This window comes from Bubalus kerabau, chromosome 18, assembly GCF_029407905.1.
Source record: "Bubalus kerabau isolate K-KA32 ecotype Philippines breed swamp buffalo chromosome 18, PCC_UOA_SB_1v2, whole genome shotgun sequence".
NCBI lineage: Eukaryota > Metazoa > Chordata > Mammalia > Artiodactyla > Bovidae > Bubalus > Bubalus kerabau.
The window spans coordinates 20,704,534-20,723,914 of NC_073641.1; the positions used below are offsets into that span (position 1 = coordinate 20,704,534).

Below are 19,381 nucleotides of genomic sequence, written 5' to 3' on the forward strand. Positions count from 1 at the left end.
CTTCTTTTTCCTTTTAGTTTTAAAATTAATTTTCCATGTAAGAGTCCTATACTTGAAATGTTTAGACATGGACATTTTAAAAGGAAGATACATACATAGACACTTCAGACCCACTGTTGACAGGTGGTAGGAATGGGGTAAATGTGCTTATTTATTTTATTAATTCATGTAGTTTATTAATTTTTATTTATTTATTTTTTATTTATTTATTTTACTTATGCCTGCGCTGGGTTTTCATTGCTGTGTGCAGGCTTTCTCCAGTTGTGGCGAGCAGGGACTACGCTCCAGTTGTGATATGCAGGCTTCTCTTGTGGTGGCTTCTCATTGTAGAGCATGGGCTCTAGAGCTCATGGGCTCAGTAACTGTGGCACATGGGCTCAGTTGCTCCATAGCATGTGGGATCTTCCTGGACCAGGGATTGAACCCATGTCCCCTGTATTGGCAGGTGAATTCTTAACCACTGGACCACCAGGGAAGTCCTAGGAATGGAGTAAATTTGGATGGGGATGCTTACCAATTATTTTGGCACCAATATTAAATTTCATTTTGTTGGTATTTTGATTCAGGAAGAATTATCTTGATTCTTTTCCTCACTGTAATGGTAATGGCATTTGTTTTTGGTCATTTGTTAACAATGAAATTATAGAAAAGAAAGTAAAATGTGCAAGATGATCTATTGCATGAAGAGCCACTTCAAGCCCATCTGTTGGAAAGAATAAGGAACCTCAATAGGTGGAGCTGGTGCTGTGAGAAGAAAGTGGGATGTGGTGGAAAGCACCTAGGCTTTAAAGCCCAATTTGCTTTTGAATTCATATTGTACTACCTGTTTCTTGAGCTAGATACTTAACTTCAGTAATCTGTAACCTCTATGTTGAGAATAATAATCACTAACTGGTGAGGATGTTCTAGAGATGAGGATGGGGAGAAGACAGGTTAAGCCAGAGGTTAAAAAGGCTATTTCTTCTTTTTCTTGGGACAGCTGGACAATCAAGTTAAATATTCTTCAGTCAGTTCAGTTCAAGTCAGTCACTCAGTCATGTCCGACTCTTTGTGACCCTATGAATCACAGCACGCCAGGCCTCCCTGTCCATCACCAACTCCCGGAGTTCACTCAAACTCACGTCCATTGAGTTGGTGATGCCATCCAGCCATCTCATCTTCTGTCGCCCCCTTCTCCTCCTGCCCCCAATCCCTCCCAGCATCAGAGTCTTTTCCAATGAGTCAACACTTTGCATGAGGTGGCCAAAGTACTGGAGTTTCAGCTGTAGCATCATTCCTTCCAAAGAAATGCCAGGGCTGACTCCTTCAGAATGGACTGTTTGGATCTCCTAGTAGTCCAAGGGACTCTCAAGAATCTTCTCCAACACCACAGTTCAAAAGCATCAATTCTTCAGTGCTCAGTCTTCTTCACAGTCCAACTCTCACATCCATACATGACTACTGGAAAAACCATAGCTTTGACTAGATGGACCTTTGTTGGCAAAGTAATGTCTCTGCTTTTGAATATGCTATCTAGGTTGGTCATAACTGGTTAGCTAAGTTTACTTGAAAGAGCATGAACTTTGTGTCAGGAGACTTACTGTTCTTCCATCATGTGACCTGGGAAAGAGGGCTTCCTCTTTGACCTCTAGTTTCCTCCTTTGTAAAAAGATGGCTCAGAGGTTCCAAAGTCCCTTTACTTTCTCTTGTTCCTGATGGTGGTCGAGGTCCTACCTGAAGAAATCCCAGAATTGAAGAGAAGAGGAACATCATAGACAAACTGGTCTCTTTCCAGCATGATCCAGGCCCTCTTGTGGTCATGCTTCTGGGTAGTTAAAGATCTGCCAAGAAACGAAAACATAAAGTGACCGAGCCTTGCTCTGTCCTCCATAGATCAACTTTCCTGCCAGCAGTTCCTCTAGAACTGTATTGTCTTACGTGGTTGCCACCAGCCGCATGTGGCTTTGTACAGTACTTAAAATGAACTAAATTTAAAAATCCAGTTCCTCAGCCACTCAACCCTATTTCAAGTGCTTAGTAGCTGTGGGTGGCGAGTGGCTGCTGTACTTGGCTGAGTAGACACAGAAAGAATATTTCTGTCATCACAGAAGGTTCTGTTGGTTCTGGAGCAGAAAGCTCCACTAGGAGCCCCATGCCCCTGAAATTGCATTCAGCGACCTGCCATCAGAGAGTTTTGATTATCACTCAGGGAGAGGTAATGCAAGCCCAGGGGAAGTCCTCTAATTTTAATCACGCTCAAGTTAACAAACTCATTGTTCCCAGTAAAAGGATCGTTACTCAACATTCATAACTCTCAGCCAGGGACTCAACAGGCTTTCATTGAACTCCACCCACTCCCTGTGGACTATTTAAGTGAGGAATGAAGGTGGCCCTGTCTTCACATAAATAAGTATGTAGACAGACAAAAGAGAATGGAATGACAGGGGGTATTTGCACACAAAATATTGCTGTTCAGACTGTAGGAACCAGAAAATCTCTAGAATTTTTTTTTTAATATCCATGTGAAATTGCAGACAGATTAAGCAGAATGACCAGGTCACAGCAAAATTCTCTGCCATTTATATATTAATATTGTCATTGCAAACCTAAGTGTCTTTGAGTTCCAAGCTAAATAAAAGTTTTATGAAATGGTTTGTCTCATCCAACTTTAAAAAGATAAAACATTTACTGTCAGCCAAGTACTGTGCTCACTGCTTCATGTGCTTTTTCTTATTTGAGTTTCCTGATATTCCCCTAAACCAACCAAGGTCACCCATGAACCTGTGGGGAGAGGGCACTAGGAAGCGGATGAAGGCACAGGCTGTGGGGGAGGGCAGACTGGGTTCTAGTCCCACTCTTACCACTTACTAAACTTGGGACTCGGGGGCTTACTAAACTTCTATTCTCTCTAGTTTCCCTGTCTGCAACATGGGGGATACAGACATCTATTTCATATGATTAGTGTGAAGGTTGAATCAGAGAACGTCAGGCTTAGTATAATACTTGGCACACAGAGTGTGAATAAAGGGGGCAGAAGTCTTTTCAATCCCTATAACAATACACTGTGTACACATTCAACATTCAGCAACATTTCATGGAATAGATAGATGGATGCGAAACAGAGGCCCCATTTTCCTTCATCTGCAGAACATTTCCTGGAAGGATAGGTGGTCATCTAAGTGGAATGACTTGAGGGAGGCCAAAACCCTCTTATTCAACCCCAAATATCTTCCCACTGGCCTTGGCAGCTGTCTTGAAGTTTAAGCTCATCCCATTCTATTTAGGCTTCCCTGGTGGCTCAGCGATAAAGAGCCTGCCTGCAGTGCAGGTAGCTGAAGGAGACATGGATTCAATATCTGTGTTGTGATGATCCCCTGGAGAAGGGCATGGCAACCCACTCCAGTATCCTTGCCTGGAGAAGCCCATGGACAGAGGAGCCTGGCGGGCTACAGGTCATGGGGTTGCAAAGAGTCGGACATGACTGAAGCGACTTAGCACATTTCCCATTTAGCTAACAGTCTCTGTTAAAAGCAATGTCACTTCAGAGCTGGGGTACACTAAGTTGTTGTGTGCCTTGATTCTGGTCCAGCTACAGAGGCTCCCATCTAAGGCAGTGCTATGTATTCGAAAGACCTCTGGCCTGGGAGTCAGAGGGTCTGGCCTCCAAACCTGGCACCACTGTTACCTAGCATCTGGCATCACATCCCTGGGCCTCAGGGCCATGGTTTCTTATTAATTAAATGGAGAGTAGATTTCCTGTCAATGGTTTGATTTGTAATTCTATAAGTGTGACAATAAGCTGGTAAGTTTTTGTGGTGAGGCATGAGCAGAGTTCTGGGTTGGTGGGTCTCGGAGGGTGGCACCACAGGGATAGCGCCAGAAGGACAGGGAACAGGGAAAGTGAAAGTCATTCAGTCGTGTCCGACTCTTTGTGACCCCATGGACTCTACAGTCCATGGAATTCTCCAGGCCAGAATACTGGAGTGGGTAGCCTTTCCCTTCTCCAGGGGATCTTCCCAACCCAGGGATTGAACCGAGGTCTCCTACATTGCAGGTGGATTCTTTACCAGCTGAGTCCCCAGGGAAGCCCAAGAATACTGGAGTGGGTAGCCTATCCCTTCTCCAGCGCATCTTCCTGACTCAGGAATCAAACCAGGGTCTCCTGCATTGCAGGCATATTCTTTACCAACTGAGCTATCAGGGAAGGAACAGGGAGCAGTTATCAAATATGGTCATGGAGTGCCTGCTTATGAGGGCACTAGGGATACACCAAGAAGATGAAGAGGGATTAACAGTGATAGTTTTAAGATGATAACTTTGTCTGAGTTCAATCTGATTTGTAAATATCACTTAGGAGTTTGACTAGATGTAGAACATCAACAAAAGATCACCCACCCTGTGGGCCTGGAGTGAAGCCCATTTACTCCTCTAACTGTGATCATCAGCCCTGGGTACTCTTATGCCATGAGGGCTTGTGTATTATATTATGGAGAATTGCTGCAGGACCCAAGGCATGACTGTCAACAGGGTTGCAGCCGTAGACTGCCAGGAAGCTCTGGGCCTGGAGAGACTGGCTTGGCCCGCAGTAGTTAAGGATGGAGCAGCGCTTTGTAGGTGTTCCAGGGAGCAGGAGTGGAGTGATCCGTTTTTGAGTACCTTGCACATGCCAGGCCCCACAGTGGATGTTTCCATACGTTGTCTCATGTAAACCTCATAGCAGCTCCATGCGGTGGAGATTATTGCCTTTATGACACTAGTGAGAAAGAGACTCAGGGGAAAGTTGTAGAACTGAGATTTGACCATAAGATCTCTAGACAATCAAATCTATACTTTTCCCCCTAAGTTTGGCATACAACCTCCAGGGTGTTCTGTAGATATTACTTGCTTGTTAGAGTTTAGTGTTCTTTGCCTACGGGTATCATGGATGAAATTATTGTTCTCACATTATTGCTATTTCCAGGCTTTTGTGGTACAAAAGAACAGTCACCACTGTGGCCTCCTCAGCGTTCACTAAGGATCTGAAGTCATTATGTAGTTGTATTTTCCAGCTGTCTGGGTTCCAGTGTAAGCTTTTTTCCTTTTTTTTTTTTTTTTTTTTTTATACTTGGTTGATGAGGAGTTAAGAGTTTTGTGCTTTCCTCTACCACTCTGAGAACTCATGTTTAGATTTTATTGAGACTCATTTCTAGTGTTTTGAAAGGTTAACGAAAACTCTGGCAGTTCTCTGGGTTTCTTATAAGATGTGGCTGGGGCGAGGGCAGAGTATGTCAGTTTATTGAGCCAGACGTGTCTGCTGATTGAGGCAGACACTACAAACAGGGTCTGTAACAAGCGGCACCTTCCTGGAGGCTGGGCAGCCTGGTGGGGTCTCTGCAGGGTTGGAGTTTCCCGGGAAATGCCTGTTAAGAGGAAGAATTAGCCAGTGCTCACGTTTAGCATATGGATCCCTAGGCTGGGGAGGGAGAAGCTGCTGAGAACCCTGCATTGCCCTTAATCGATGCTGAGTGGTACCTTCACCTGCAACTGATTATCAACACAGGCCTCTAGCTGCCCAGTGGTCTTGATGCAAAAAACACGTAGCCTCTGTTTTTCATCTTAAGGGAAGGACTGTGTGCTTGCTCCAGGGGCTCTATTATTAAGAGTTTGGTGCTTCAACAATTAAGTAAACTGAAGGAAGATGTTCTTGAAACACGGTCTTTTTTAGTTTTCTCATGATTTGTCCTTTGTGTCTTTAGATTTTTCATTATGAACTATGTCACACATTCGAGTTTGTATCATGTAGCTTAAAGCTTAATAATGAAATAAGCCTCTCTGAATCCACTACTGACTCCTGGAATATAAGCCCTTCCCCTTTTGCATTCTCCTCCTCAGAACCACTTTTTTGGAAATTTGTGTTTATCATGTCCTTGCTTTTCTTGACAGTTTTACTGCATATGATAGTTTTTAAAGTAATTTTCATCTATTTAAAGTACAGCTTTTGTATAATAAAGCCCTGTGAACTCCATAGCAGTTATCCTGTTTACAAAGACTAGTTCTATTTTAAAGTAGCATAGAATGCCTTTGTCCCAGATGCTGTGTTGTGATGTTTCCATGAAGAAATTTGTGCATTCAATAGTCTTCACCCCTCTACCCACAATATTACATAACTCTCACTTTTAGTTCCGTGAATGAGTACATTTTACATTAGGATATTACAACAAGGAATTTATATGTCATTAAATATACTTGGGGTTTGATAAGAATTTACATTTAAGAATAGTGAGAAACTAATAAAAGACTTTTGAACCATATTCTCATCTAGTTCTGCTTTCCCACTCAGCATTCTTCTGTAATGAGTGAGATTCTGAGGAAGTGGTCCCTGCATGATGTAATAATAATAATGATAAAAATACGAGCTTGCTCATTCTTGTGATTTTCCAGGCCCAAAGATAGGATAAGGCTCACATGCTGAGATGGATTCAGTGGCAGCTCCTAATGTGGCTTGATGCTATTGCTCTGATTTAGCACAAATATTTAGGTCCTGTTACATAATGTATCCCTTAGGAATCTTCAAGGCAAGCAATTGAAATGGACTTTGGCTGGCTTAGGGATAAAAGGAATTTCCTAAAAGATATCAGGCATCTGGTAGAGTTGTTGTGACATACCAGGCACCAGACTTAGAGTATGGGTGGGAACCGAGAAGCCAGATTCACAGTCAAAGTCATACCACAGAACCAGCAGCCTGGTGAGCCGTGGCTGCTGCCCTCGGTGAACATGACATGCTGGCTTGTGTGCCCGCTGCTGGTGTTGGCCCTGGGTGCTGCTGCTCAGAGCTGTTGATGCTGCTGGTCTGGCAACTGACTGCTACCCCCTCAGCCAGCGGAACAAAGGCTCCCTTTTTGCCGAATCACCGAGCCCATGATTTGAAGCTCCAGGGTGTCTTGTTGCTCATGGCTAGCTCATCACCTGTGCCATAGTTACCAGAGGGGCTAGAAAAGCAAGTATCTGGCTATTCTGACTGCTTTACTGAAGTGGCTTTGTTTCCCAGAGAGACCTAGATGGCAGGAAATTTACCAAATGTAGGCAGGGGCTCAGATGCTGGGAAGCCACTATTTAGCCACACATCATCATCATCTCATTTTATCCAGAGGCATGGGAAGGATCCCCTGTAGGAGGGAATGGCAAACCACTCCAGTATTCTTACATAGAAAATTCCCTGGAGAGAGGAGCCTGACGAGCTACAATCCATGGGGTCCCAACAGGTCATACATGATTGAGCACACACACACACACACACACACTCAAACTCACACACACACACACATATTCCTTTGAGCCTTTCATTTTCCCTTTTGCTGACATCTTTTTTCTTTTAAAACATTTTTTATTATTCTATATTTCAAGTAGGAAAAAGATAAGGAGTTGACATTTAAAATTATTTTACTTTATGACTTTCTTGAAGTTTCTGTAAGCAACACCCAGATGTTCTGTAAGCAACACCTACCCTCATCCCTTGAGCCCTCATATCCCTACCCCTAGAAGTTGGAAATGGAGGCATGAACCTACTTTCTGAGAGTGTAGCTATAAAATAGGCCTAGACTGGATCAGATGGAAGGAAATGAAAAATAGTTATTTAAGTGAGATAATAATTGCATAAATTTCACCTCTTCCTCCCTCATTGAGTGCATGTATGCTCAGTCCTGTCCGACTCTGTGCGACCCCATGGACGGTAGCCTGCCAGGCTCCTCCATCCATGGGATTCTCCAGGCAAGAATCCTGGAATGGGTTGCCATTTCCTACTCCAGGGGATCCTCCCAACCCAGGGATCAAACTTGTGTCTTTTACATCTACCTGCATTGACAGGTGGGTTCTTTACCACTGGCACCACCTGGGAACCCTCCCTCATTAGTGTAAGTAATCAAATCGTGGAATTTTAGTGTCCTGAAATTTCCATTTTGGTATCTATATCTCATTGTAATTTGGAGATAGATACATGGTTAGACACTCAGAGGTAGAGCTTCATGATTACGAACAGGGTGCTAGAGTCAGGCAGGTCCAAGTGCAAATCCTCAATCAGCAATGTGTCCTTGAGTGAGTTCTTTTGTTCACCCGTAAAAGGGCACTGATAATCCCTCCCTCTCAGTGTTGGTGTGGGGGTTAAATTAATTCATATAATTTCACTTTCAGAGAAAGTGAAATTGCTTTTGGACAAATGCCCCCTCATGGGATGTGTTCAAGTGAAGGTCGGTTGACTTGATCTGGGAGGTGTTATAGAGGGAGTTTCTGCAATGTGGAGTAGGCTTTCAGGGCACCCTTTAGAAGCTGGTTCTTTGGTATAATAGTTCTGTCAAGAACTCAGACAAGGTTTGATCCTCTGAGCTGGGCACCTCCTGCTCTAAACAAAAAACATACCAGCCATTCAGGAAATGGCAACCAAAGTCACCACCTGACTGGAAATGAACTGCTTAGGATGTGGTGGAAATGGGTTGGTCTGTCCAGATGGTATCAGGCCCATAAATTTGGCCGCCACTTTTACCACTGTCATTGCAACTCTGACCACTTTCCCTGACTCGATTTAGCCAATGCATTGAGTAACTTCCCCAGCAACAATGACAGAGGTGAGATGCCTCTGTCATTTGCAAAGCAGTCCACAAATAGGAGGCCTTCCCACGTGGGGACTAGTAGCTGATTCTCCTCGTAACTGTGGACTAGGCTTTAGCTCTCACTTGCACCTTTCAGCTGCGGATCTTGGGGCAGGAGACAGCCTGTGCGACTCTACATGGTGGTCATGGTGGTAGTGATAAGCAAGCCCAGGGAGTATGATACTGGGAAGGGGCTCAAATAACTTGTGAAAGAGGCAGCCAAGTAGAGTAGAAGAAGGCTGAAGCAGAAGGTGAAAAGGTTTCATTTGCTTGTGTTTTTTTTTTCCTTCTTAATCTTGATACCATATATGAACAGGACACAAAATGAATCATGTACTGTGTTTTGGGCTTCCCTGGTGGCTCAGATGGTAAAGAATCTGCCTGCAATGCAGGAGACCTGGGTTCGATCCCTGGGTTGGGAAGATCCCCTGGAGAAGCGAACAGTTACCCACTCCAGTATTCTGGCCTGGAGAATTCCATGGACAGAGGAGCCTGGCAGGCTACAGTCCATGGGGTTACAAAGAGTTGGACACAACTGAGCAATTTTCACTTTCACTTTTCCCTGTGCTTTGTAGACATGAAGAAAAAGAAAAGGCACACTCTTTGCTCTTGAGATGTTTGCAGTCTAACTCAGCAGTTCCACCCCCCCACCCCCCATCCTTTATGCCTCAGTACTTATTACATTTACTTCTAGTTCTTCCTCTTTAAATTGAGAAAGCAGAGTCAAAACCAGGCACTGTGATAATGGAATTTTATGTTGTGATCTTTGATTATACTTCTCTTTCAAGCCTCAATATTTCACGTTGTGAATAATAATGTTCTTTGTAGGAAAAATCCTTAATTTGAAATGTTGCAGATGGCCTTTTATCAGGAGGTAGGGACTGTCAAAATAAATAGATCTAATTATGAACCATTGTTGTGGAATGGACCATCTTAAAGAAAAGAAGCCAAGTTTCCCCAAATTAAAAAAGACCTTACATTTTATTTTTTTTTTTTTTTTTTTTTTTTTTTTTTTATTTTTAAAATTTTTATTGTATAGTTTATTTACAATGTTGTGTTAATTTTTACTGTACAGCAAAGTGATTCAGCTATACATATACATATATGTATATCCCCTCTTTTTTTGGATTTCTTTCCCATTTAAGTCACTAACAGTGTTATAGCTAGCCACTTTTTAAGTACCTTGGAATAATCACCTGTCTGTGGTTGATTGGCTTTCAACAAGTTATTCAGCTGATGAAGGCAGTCCGCTTTCTACTGGTACAGCTATTCTCAGAACTAAGGTTGGGGAACTTGCTGGGACCTCACCGTTGTCTCTTTACTTGAACAGGATTTGGTTTAGGAGAATCCTACCGCACTAGTACTTTGAAATGGAACACAAGTAAAAATCTTGGGATTGAGCCGTTTGTAAAAATGTCTGGGTTCTTATGGATCATTTTGGGAGCATTTTGTTGTTCAGTCACCAAGTCATCTCTGACTCTGAGACCCCGTGGACTACAGCATGCTAGGCTTCCCTGCCCCTTACCATCTCCAGTCTCCCCTATCCTTCACTATCTCCTGGAGTTTGCCCAAGTTCACGTCCATTGAATCGATGATGCCATCCAACCATCTCATCCTCTGTCACCCTCTTATTCTGCCTTCAAACTTTCCCAGTATCAGGGTCTTTTCCAAAGAGTAAGCTGTTTGCATCTGGTGGCCAAAGTACTGGAGCTTCAGCTTCAGCATCAGCCCTTCCAAAGAGTGTTCAGGGTTTATTTCCTTTAAGATTGACTGGTTTGATGTCCTTGCTTTGCATGGGACTCTCAAGAGTCAACCCTGGGTTTTGGGTTTCCCCTGAAGATAAGAATGTGAGAGAGTTGATACTTTTCAGCAGGAGTTCCTTGGTTTGGTGAACTGGTTTTGCTTTTGACAAAATATTTGACTCAAAGCAGATCATAGAATCCCCCAGATCCGTGGATATTCATGCACCCTGCCAAAGTCAAGACCTTGCTGCTGCTCCGTCCTCAAAGAAAGAACTTAAACATTTGTGAATAGACAATTTAGGAACTGCAATCTTATAACTAGTGACTGGAAGTATTTACTTCCTTTGTAGTTAGAGGTTACTTGAGTTTGCCAAGGAAAGTTTAGAGGATACCAGATTTGAATTGATATAAAGATGACAGAATAAAAATCTAGATGATGAAAATTATCTTATCTTTTATTCAATTTTGCTCCTAAAACTGCAATAAATAAGAGATTATATTAGTTGAAAACATACATAAATTTAGAAAATTCAGACATATCTGTAGATAATAACCCTCTCAGGGAAACATTTAATGAATTTTCTTTTTAAACATATGAATTAGTTCCCTAATAGAGTTTAATTAATATTTTACTGTGAAGCTTTTTTTCCCTACCAGAATCTGTGGTAAACTGGTAAAGAAAAATGGACTAGCCATTTATTACTACAAGAGCTTATTGGTTGCTTTGGCCATCTGAGTATTTAGTGAGTGACTAAAGTGGAAACGGCTTCCCAGGTAGCGCTGGTGGTAAAGAATCCACCTGCCAATGCAGGTTAGATGTAACAGATGCAGGTTAGAGGTAACAGATGCAGGTTCTATCCCTGGGTCAGGAAGATCCCCTGGAGGAGGGCACAGTGACCCACTCCAGTATTCTTGCCTGGAGAATCCAATGGACAGAGGAGCCTGGCAGGCCTCAGTCCATCAGGTCACAGAGAGTTGGACATGACTGAAGTGACTTAGCATACAAAGTGGAAGCAATTTGAAATGCTACCCTTACCGTATTAGGTTTGGGTAAATCCAGAGGTATTTGCTGTGTTTGGCAAAAATAATTATTCTAAAATAATTGTTGAGCTGAAATTTTCTGTTGCCAGCAAAAATTCACATTGCCAAGTCCTCTTTGTTTTTATCTTCTAAATCCAAGAGTATTTCAAGGGAAATTCAATACAAACATGTCATATACCTTTAACTTCTTGATCCAATTAGCAGTTCTTTCTAGTTGCAGTGGGTTATCCATGGGGTCTTTTTAAAAAATCTTACAGCTTGAAGGGGAGAATAAATGAAACTGATCCCCTCTAAGTACTGAGGACAGATGTGCATTGCTCAAAGACTCTCAGCTTAGAAAAGACTTTCTCCCCTCTTGGCAAATCAGGCAGCATGGAATCATCAACGCCCCAGCTCCCATGGTCTTTTTATGAAGTTGTTTCAATGTGTGAAACATCCATCCCATGGAGGTTTAAGTTGGTTGTAGCTTGAGCCCCACAAAAACAGGTTCTGGGATTTCTATAAGCCCTTGATTTATTGGAACACTTCTAATGGTGTGAAATTCATTGACTCCTGTGATATGAGCTCACATCTGGGCAAGACCCACCAGAGGCCAGGAAGTTCACAATCAGAGTTTTGTCCCTGAGTACATTTATCAGCTTCTATGAAATCCTCACCTGGCTTCATAAAAGCAATAGTTGCAACTACCTTAGGGGAAGTACCCAGTTAAATATGTTTCATGTTGGCAATTCTTTTCTGTGAATATGAAGTTCAGAGTCTTCCCTGTAGTATCCTTCTAAGGGGAAATTGAAGAAGGAATAATTGATCATGAGAGTCGTACTTGGAAGCACAAGTGGGAGGCTGGTGCTCCCCATTTAAAGAAGTGGCTTAAAACTTCTTTCAGCGACTTTCTAGGGGACAGGCAAAGGCATTTCCCCTTGATGTTGGGAAGCTGTAGGTGGGATTAATTTCTTGATCGGTCACTCAGTCCTGTCTCACTCTTGGTGACCCCATGGATGGAAGCGCACCAGGCTTCCCTGTCCTTCACCATTTCCCAGACTTTGCTCAAACTCATGTCCATTGAGTTGGCAATGCCATCCAACCATCTCATTCTCTGTTGTCCCCTACTCCTCCTGCCTTCAATCTTTCCCAGCATCAGGGTCTTTTCTAATGAGTCAGCTATTCCCATCAGGTGGCCAAAGTATTGGAGTTTCAGCTTCAGCATCAATCCTTCCAATGAATATTCAGGATTGATTTCTTTAGGATAGACTGGTTTGATCTCTTTGCCGGCCAAAGGACTCTCAAGAGTCTTCTCCAACACCACAGTTCAAAAGCATCAATTCTTGGGTGCTTAGCCTTCTTTATGGTCTAACTTTCACATCTTCATGTGATGACTGGAAAAACCATAGCTTTGACTAGATGGACATTTGCAGCAAACTAATGTCTCTGCTTTTCAATGTGCTCTTTGGGTTTGTCATAGCTTTTCTTCCAAGGAGCAAGCGTCTTTTACTTTCATGGCTTCAGTCACCATCTGCAGAAGATTTTGGAGCCCAAGAAAATGAAGTCTGTCACTGTTTCCATTGTTTCCCCATCTATTTGCCATGAAGTGATGGGACTGGATGCCATTCTCTTCATGTTTTGAATGTTGAGTTTTAAGCCAACTTTTTCACTCTCCTCTTTCACTTTCATCAAGAGGCTCTTTAGTTCCTCTTCACTTTCTGCCATAAGGGTGGTGTCATCCGCATATCTAAGGTTATTGATATTTTTCCCAGAAATCTTGATTCTGGCTTGTGCTTCATCCAATCTGGCATTTTGCATGATGTACTCTGCATACAGGTTAAATAAGCAGGGTGACAATATACAGCCTTGATGTACTCCTTTCCCAATTTAGAGACAGTCTGTTGTTCCATGTCTGGTTCTAACTGTTGCTTCCTTACCTGCATACAGGTTTCTCAGGAGGCAGGTAGGGTGGTCTGGTATTCCCATCTCTTAAAGAATTTTCCACAGTACTTTTGTGACCCACACAGTCTAAGGCTTTAGCATAGTCAATGAAGCAGAAGTAGATGTTTTTCTGGAATTCTCTTGCTTTTCCTATGATCCAATGGATGTTGGTAATTTGATATCTGGTTCCTCTGCCTTTTCTAAATCCAGCTTGAATATCTGAAATTTCTTGGTTCACATACTGTTGAAGCCTGGCTTGGAGAATTTTGAGCATGTCTTTGCTAGCGTGTGAGATGAGTGCAACTGTGCGGTAGTTTGAGCATTCTTTGGCATTGCCTTTCTTTGGGACTGGAATGAAAACTGACCTTTTCCAGTCCTGTGGCCACTGTTGAGTTTACCAAATTTGCTGGCATATTGAGTGCAGGAGTTTCACAGCATCATCTTTTAGGATTTGGAATAGCTCAGCTGGAATTCCATCACCTCCACTAGCTTTGTTCATAGTGATGCTTCTTAAGGCCCAGTCGACTTCACACTCCAGGATGTCTGGCTCTAGGTGAGTGATCACACCATCGTGGTTATCTGTGTCATTAAGCTCTTTTTTGTATAGTTCTTTTGTGTATTATTACCACCTCTTCTTTTTTTTTTTTTAATAGTTTAATGTATTTCAATAGCAAACTTACAGGAACAGCACAGAAGTCAGACAACATTAGAAACATGTACTTGCACGTAGGACAACTCAGTTAGCAAAGTATAGTGAGTGGACAGAATCTACTGTATGAGAAAAATGCTGCAAACACCGTTTAGTTGCAGTCAATAAGAAATTTATTTGTTTTTAAAAAATCCAAATGCTGGCATTTTCCAGAAAAATTTAACAGGTTTATTTATAATTGTTATAAAGTTGAACTGCTAAAAAACTTGTTCACTGAAACATTTTGACTTGCATTAATGCTTTATGTCCCTGCATTTATATGAAAAATTCACACACAAATGAAAATGGAAGAACTGCCAATACTGGATTTCTGTCCCCTATTTTTCCATGTGCAATCATATACTTAGGTACCTTTTGACCCCATGGGGAAAAAATACCTAACATTCAGAACTATCAATAACAGGAAAAAGAGATTTTTTTTTTAAAGGATGAAATGTTCCCATCATAGTCAATTTGTAAGCATGTTCTTCAGGTATGCAGCATGCTAGCTAGATGTCTGTTGGCTTAATTGTTACATGTTTGGCATGGATAGCACACAGGTTGGTTGGTGTCTTCAAAAAGCCAACCAGATAGGCCTCACTTGCCTCCTGCAAAGCATCAGTAGCTGCACTCTGGAAGCGCAGATCTGTTTTGAAGTCCTGAGCAATTTCTCGCACCGGATGCTGGAAGGAAGTTTGAGAATCAGAAGTTCAGTGGACTTCTGATAACGTCTAATTTCACAGAGTGCCACAGTACCAGGCCTGTAACGATGAGGTTTCTTCACCCCTCCAGTAGAAGGTGCACCCTTGCCAGTGGCTTTTGTAGCGAGTTGCTTCTTTGGTGCTTTATCACCAGTTGATTTGCTGGCAGTCTGCTTTGTATGTACCATGGTATGGAGACCTCCTTACTTACCTGCCTTCTCCTTCTGCTGGACCTTGGTGAGCTAGAGGTGGCCACCTTGCCACGTCTTCTTAATATCTTCTGCTTCTGTTAGGTCCATGCCATTTCTGTCCTTTATTATACCCAAATTTGCATGAAACATTCCCTTGGTATCTCTGATTTTCTTGAAGAGATCTCTAGTCTTTCCCATTCTATTGTCTTCCCCTATTTCTTTGCATTGTTCACTTAGGAAGGGTTTCTTACCTCTCCTTGAAATTGTTTGGAACACTGCAATCAGCTGGGTGTATCTTTCCTTTTGTCCTTTGCCTTTTACTTCTCCTTTTCTCAGCTATTTGTAAGGCCTCCTCAGATAACCATCTTGCCTTTTTTCATTTCTTTGTTTGGGGGGTGGTTTTGATCACCGCCTCCTGTACAATGTGATAAACCTCCGTCCATAGTTCTCAAGCACTCTGTCTATCGGATCTAATCCCTTGAATCTGTTTGTCACTGCCACTGTATAATTGTAAGTGATTTGATTTAGGTTATACGTGAGTCTGAGTGAACTCCGGGAGTTGGTGATGGACAGGAAGACCTGGCGTGCTGTGATTCATGGGGTCGCAAAGAGTCGGACACGACTGAGCGACTGAACTGAACTGATACCTGAATGGTCTAGTGGTTTCCCCTACTTTCTTCAATTTAAGTCTGAATTTAGCAATAAGGAGTTCATGATCTGAGCCACAGTCAGCTCCCAGTCATGTTTTTGCTGACTGTATAGAGTTTCTCCATCTTCACCTGCAAAGAATATAATCAATCTGATTTTGATATTGACAATCTGGTGGTGTCATGTGTAAAGTCATCTCTTGTCCTGTTGGAAGAGGGTGTTTGCTATGACCAGTGCATCCTCTTAGCAAAACTCTGTTAGCCTTTGCCCTGCTTCAGTTTGTACTCAGAACCTTCAAATAGGAAAAACCAAATTCTTATTCACATTTGGATTGTCTGTGCAATATTGCCATCATAATCCAGGAAGAGGTAATGTAGGACTTGTACTGTGAGTAGCACTGTCTATTTCCGTTCTGATTTGTCCAAAGTATGTGATAATTCATATCATTCCTTTCAGGGAGCAAAACAATCAAAACCACCATCAGTACAGACTCGGGGTATCCTTGGTGCTAGAGGTGTCTATCATAATAATGATTCCTTACATCGAGTGGAGTTTGACATTTATAGAGCTTTTATAAACATCAACACATTTCATCTTCATAATAGCCCTGTCAGGAGGTTTTGTTATTTCCATTTTTCTGTTGAGAAAAGGGAGTCTCAGTGATAGTAACTGAGTTGGTCAGTTTCAGAAAGGCTCTTCAGTGAATGTCTTCTGCCTCTAAGTCTAGGGAAGTTTGTACTGTACCTCAATAAGGATTTATGACAGGAGCAAATGTAAGGGCTCAGTATGGATCTGGATAAGAAACATCACAGCTATGAAAGTGATGGGAGAGGTCTTGTCATTTCTTAGATCATTCCAGAGAATGATGTGATGGGAAGAGAGAATGGCCATCAAAGAGTTCCCCATCCTCATCTCAGAGGTCTAGGAATATGTTAAGTTGCTGGACAAAGGGAAATTAATGTTGTAGATGGATTTAAGGTTGCTAACCAGATGAACTTAAAATAGGGAAATTGTTTTGGATTATCTGCATGGGTCTCACATAAGGAGGGAGGCAGAAAAAGAGAGTCAGAGGGAGATGTAACCAAGGAAGAAGGGCCAGAGCCGGGTGACATTGCCAGCTTTGAAAATGCAGGAAGGGGCCACACACCTTCCTGGGGTTGGGGATGACCTAGAGAATCTGAAAAATGCATGGAAACAAATCTTGCCCTAAAACTTCCTGAAAGGGACAGAGCCAGGCCACACCTTATATTAGCCCACTGAGTCCCATGTTGGGCATCTGACCTACAAAACCGTAAGACAATGACGTTTTGCTGCCTTGTGCCACAAAGTTTGTGGTAATTTGTTACGGCAGGAGTAGAAAACTAAGCCAGTTGGAGGGCTGTTAGAGCCAGATCGGTAACTCTTTTCAAAGCAGGCAGTGCACCTAGGAACCTGTGTTATCACCATGTGAGGACAGTTACAGGTTGGATCGATAGTTCATTCAATTATTTATTAATAAATATGTCTGGCACATCTACTTGATGCCAGGTACTATTCCAGCACCAGCAATAAACAAGACATAAAAAAATCCTGTGTTCATGAAGGTATCATTGTATTATAGAAGGGGAGACAGGCAGTAAATAAGTAAAATACATCATATACTCTATAGTGAGGAGAAAATTATAAGGAGAGGATGAGAGGAAGTGGTGTGTGTACAGAGGTTTGCAAATTTTAGATGGGGCTTCCAAGGGCAGGTTCACTGAGAAAGTGAAATATAAATAAAGACCTGAAGGGGAAGAGACAAGCCACAGAACTTTCTGGAGAAGAGAAACTGGAACAAAGAAAATGATTGCAAAGGCTCTGAAGACAGGAGGGGTCCTGACATGCTGATGGATCAGAGAGAGTGGGTTGGTGAAAGTGTGGGTAAAACTTCTGGTGTTTCATTCAGCGTCTCCTTAACAGTGGGTTTACAAGTTGCTTGTTTTTGCATGGGGGTAGGAGCATGTTTGTTTGACATATCAGTTTATTCAAAAGCAAACGTTGTTTTAAAAATAAGATGAATATTGAATTGGTTGATAAATGAGTCTGTTAATTAAACCCCAGGTACTGCACATCATTTCACATTCCGTGACCAATAAAAGTTGCTGGAGAATGAAAAAAAAGAAAAAAGACTAATAAAAGACTTCTGGAGTGCTTGGTTGATTTGAATAGTGGCTTATAGCCTCATCAAGCCTGGAGTTGGAACTTTTTCTCCTCAGCTGGTGGCCCTTTTTTTATCACCTCTACTGCAGAGCGAAAGCAGACCATTTCCAAAAGTCTGCCTGAGGCAGCCTAAAGCAGATAGTATCAGAAAATTTTTCAGTGCTGATAACCAATTTTATGGATCAGTCATTTGACTTAATGAAGAGAATGGGGGAAAGTGATGCAAGAAATGTAAGTACCGGTTGGCATTTCCTTGAAAATCTTAATAACTCTTGCTTTTCAAAGAGTTATGTGGTTGGGTAGTGCCTGTAAACAGGCTGACTTGGGAATGCTTTCCACCCAGTCAATGGTTCACGGAGTTATGCTGGGAAAGGTCAGTCTCTTTTTTTTTCTTTTTTTCTCATCACATTGCTCATATCTAATAGAAATCTCTCAGAGGAACTTTTATCCCTCTGTCTAGAGACAGAACCCACAGTCATTATCCCCCTAAAGCCATTGGGTAGCATTTCTTTCAAGGAATAGGCTACACAGAGTACTTCGAGTGATCCTTGCAATGGAGGGGTGAGCACCTGCAGCTAAGGAGGAGCCAAGGGTGACCAGAGAGGAGCAGATCAACTGGGGTAGTAGGTTGCGTTGCCTACAGACTCATCCTGGCAAGAGGGACATGTAAGAAGTGTCAGAGCTTGGTCTCTCACACAGCAAAGATCTGTGGTGGAGCAAACTTCAGGAAGAGAAAAGATGACCCTAGACGTATGCGGCAGTCTAAAATCATGGCCTCAAAATTCTTTGGTGCTCTTCCTGTCTACACGTCCTGCCCATGAACCTTCTCATGATGGCTTGACCAATAGGCTGGAGCAGAGGGACACTGTGTCTGACTCTGAGTACAGGCCTTAAGAAGTGGAATAGTTTCTGCTTACAGTCTATTGAGGCAGTTTCCAGGCTGTGGGGAAGCTAAGCCTCCCCCATGCAGGCCCACGTGGAGAGGAACTAGTAGCCAGCAGATCCCCCAGTGCCGGTTGGGTCACCCCAGTTGGCATTTCATGGAACAGAGGGCTGTGCCTGCTGAGCCCTGCTCAGATTGGGAGAAAATGAAATACATATTGTTATTTTAACCTACTTACTTCTGGGGTAGCTTGTTGTATGTGCAAAATTGCAACAAGGCACATTTTAGGAGATGGGACAGAGAAATGTCAGGTCTCATATAGGATTGTTTTGCTATTTCAAGTATATTTAATATGAAGCATATGATTAAAATCATTGTTAGCCATTCTGGAATTATTGACTCTTTCCTCAGAAAAATGCACATATATTAACCATTTGGGTACAGTTTCAGGAGTCTCAGGCCCTCCTATGTTTTTCCACAGGCATATAGACCTCAGCTAGAGCATGTCTCCACCGCTATTTGTTATAAAGTGGAATTTGGCATAAGCATAGGGGAGGATGAGGGAAAGGACACCGAACTTTGTTATTAGGCTTGTGCTTTGTTCTGGCCCTTTCATTGACTTGCTCCTTATTGGAGGACAAAGTGCAAAACCTCTGTACTGCAATTTCTTGGATGGTAAATTGTTGGTTCAAGTCCTGTCATTCATTTCTTCAAAGCAATGCTGAGATTGAGAAAAAAAAAAAAAAAAAGGAAGTAAATGCTTAGAAAAGTTGTAATATGCCCCTC

At 42.4% G+C, this 19,381-nt stretch overlaps 1 long non-coding RNA gene and 1 pseudogene across 4 annotated transcripts in view; one reads left to right on the forward strand and one right to left on the reverse strand.

Moving 5' to 3' along the window:
* Nucleotides 1-19,381, forward strand: part of LOC129633320 (uncharacterized) — a 607,349-nt gene that overhangs the window by 107,474 nt on the left and 480,494 nt on the right. The window lies entirely within an intron of this gene.
* On the reverse strand, nucleotides 14,462-14,880 carry LOC129633319 (histone H3.3C-like; annotated as a pseudogene).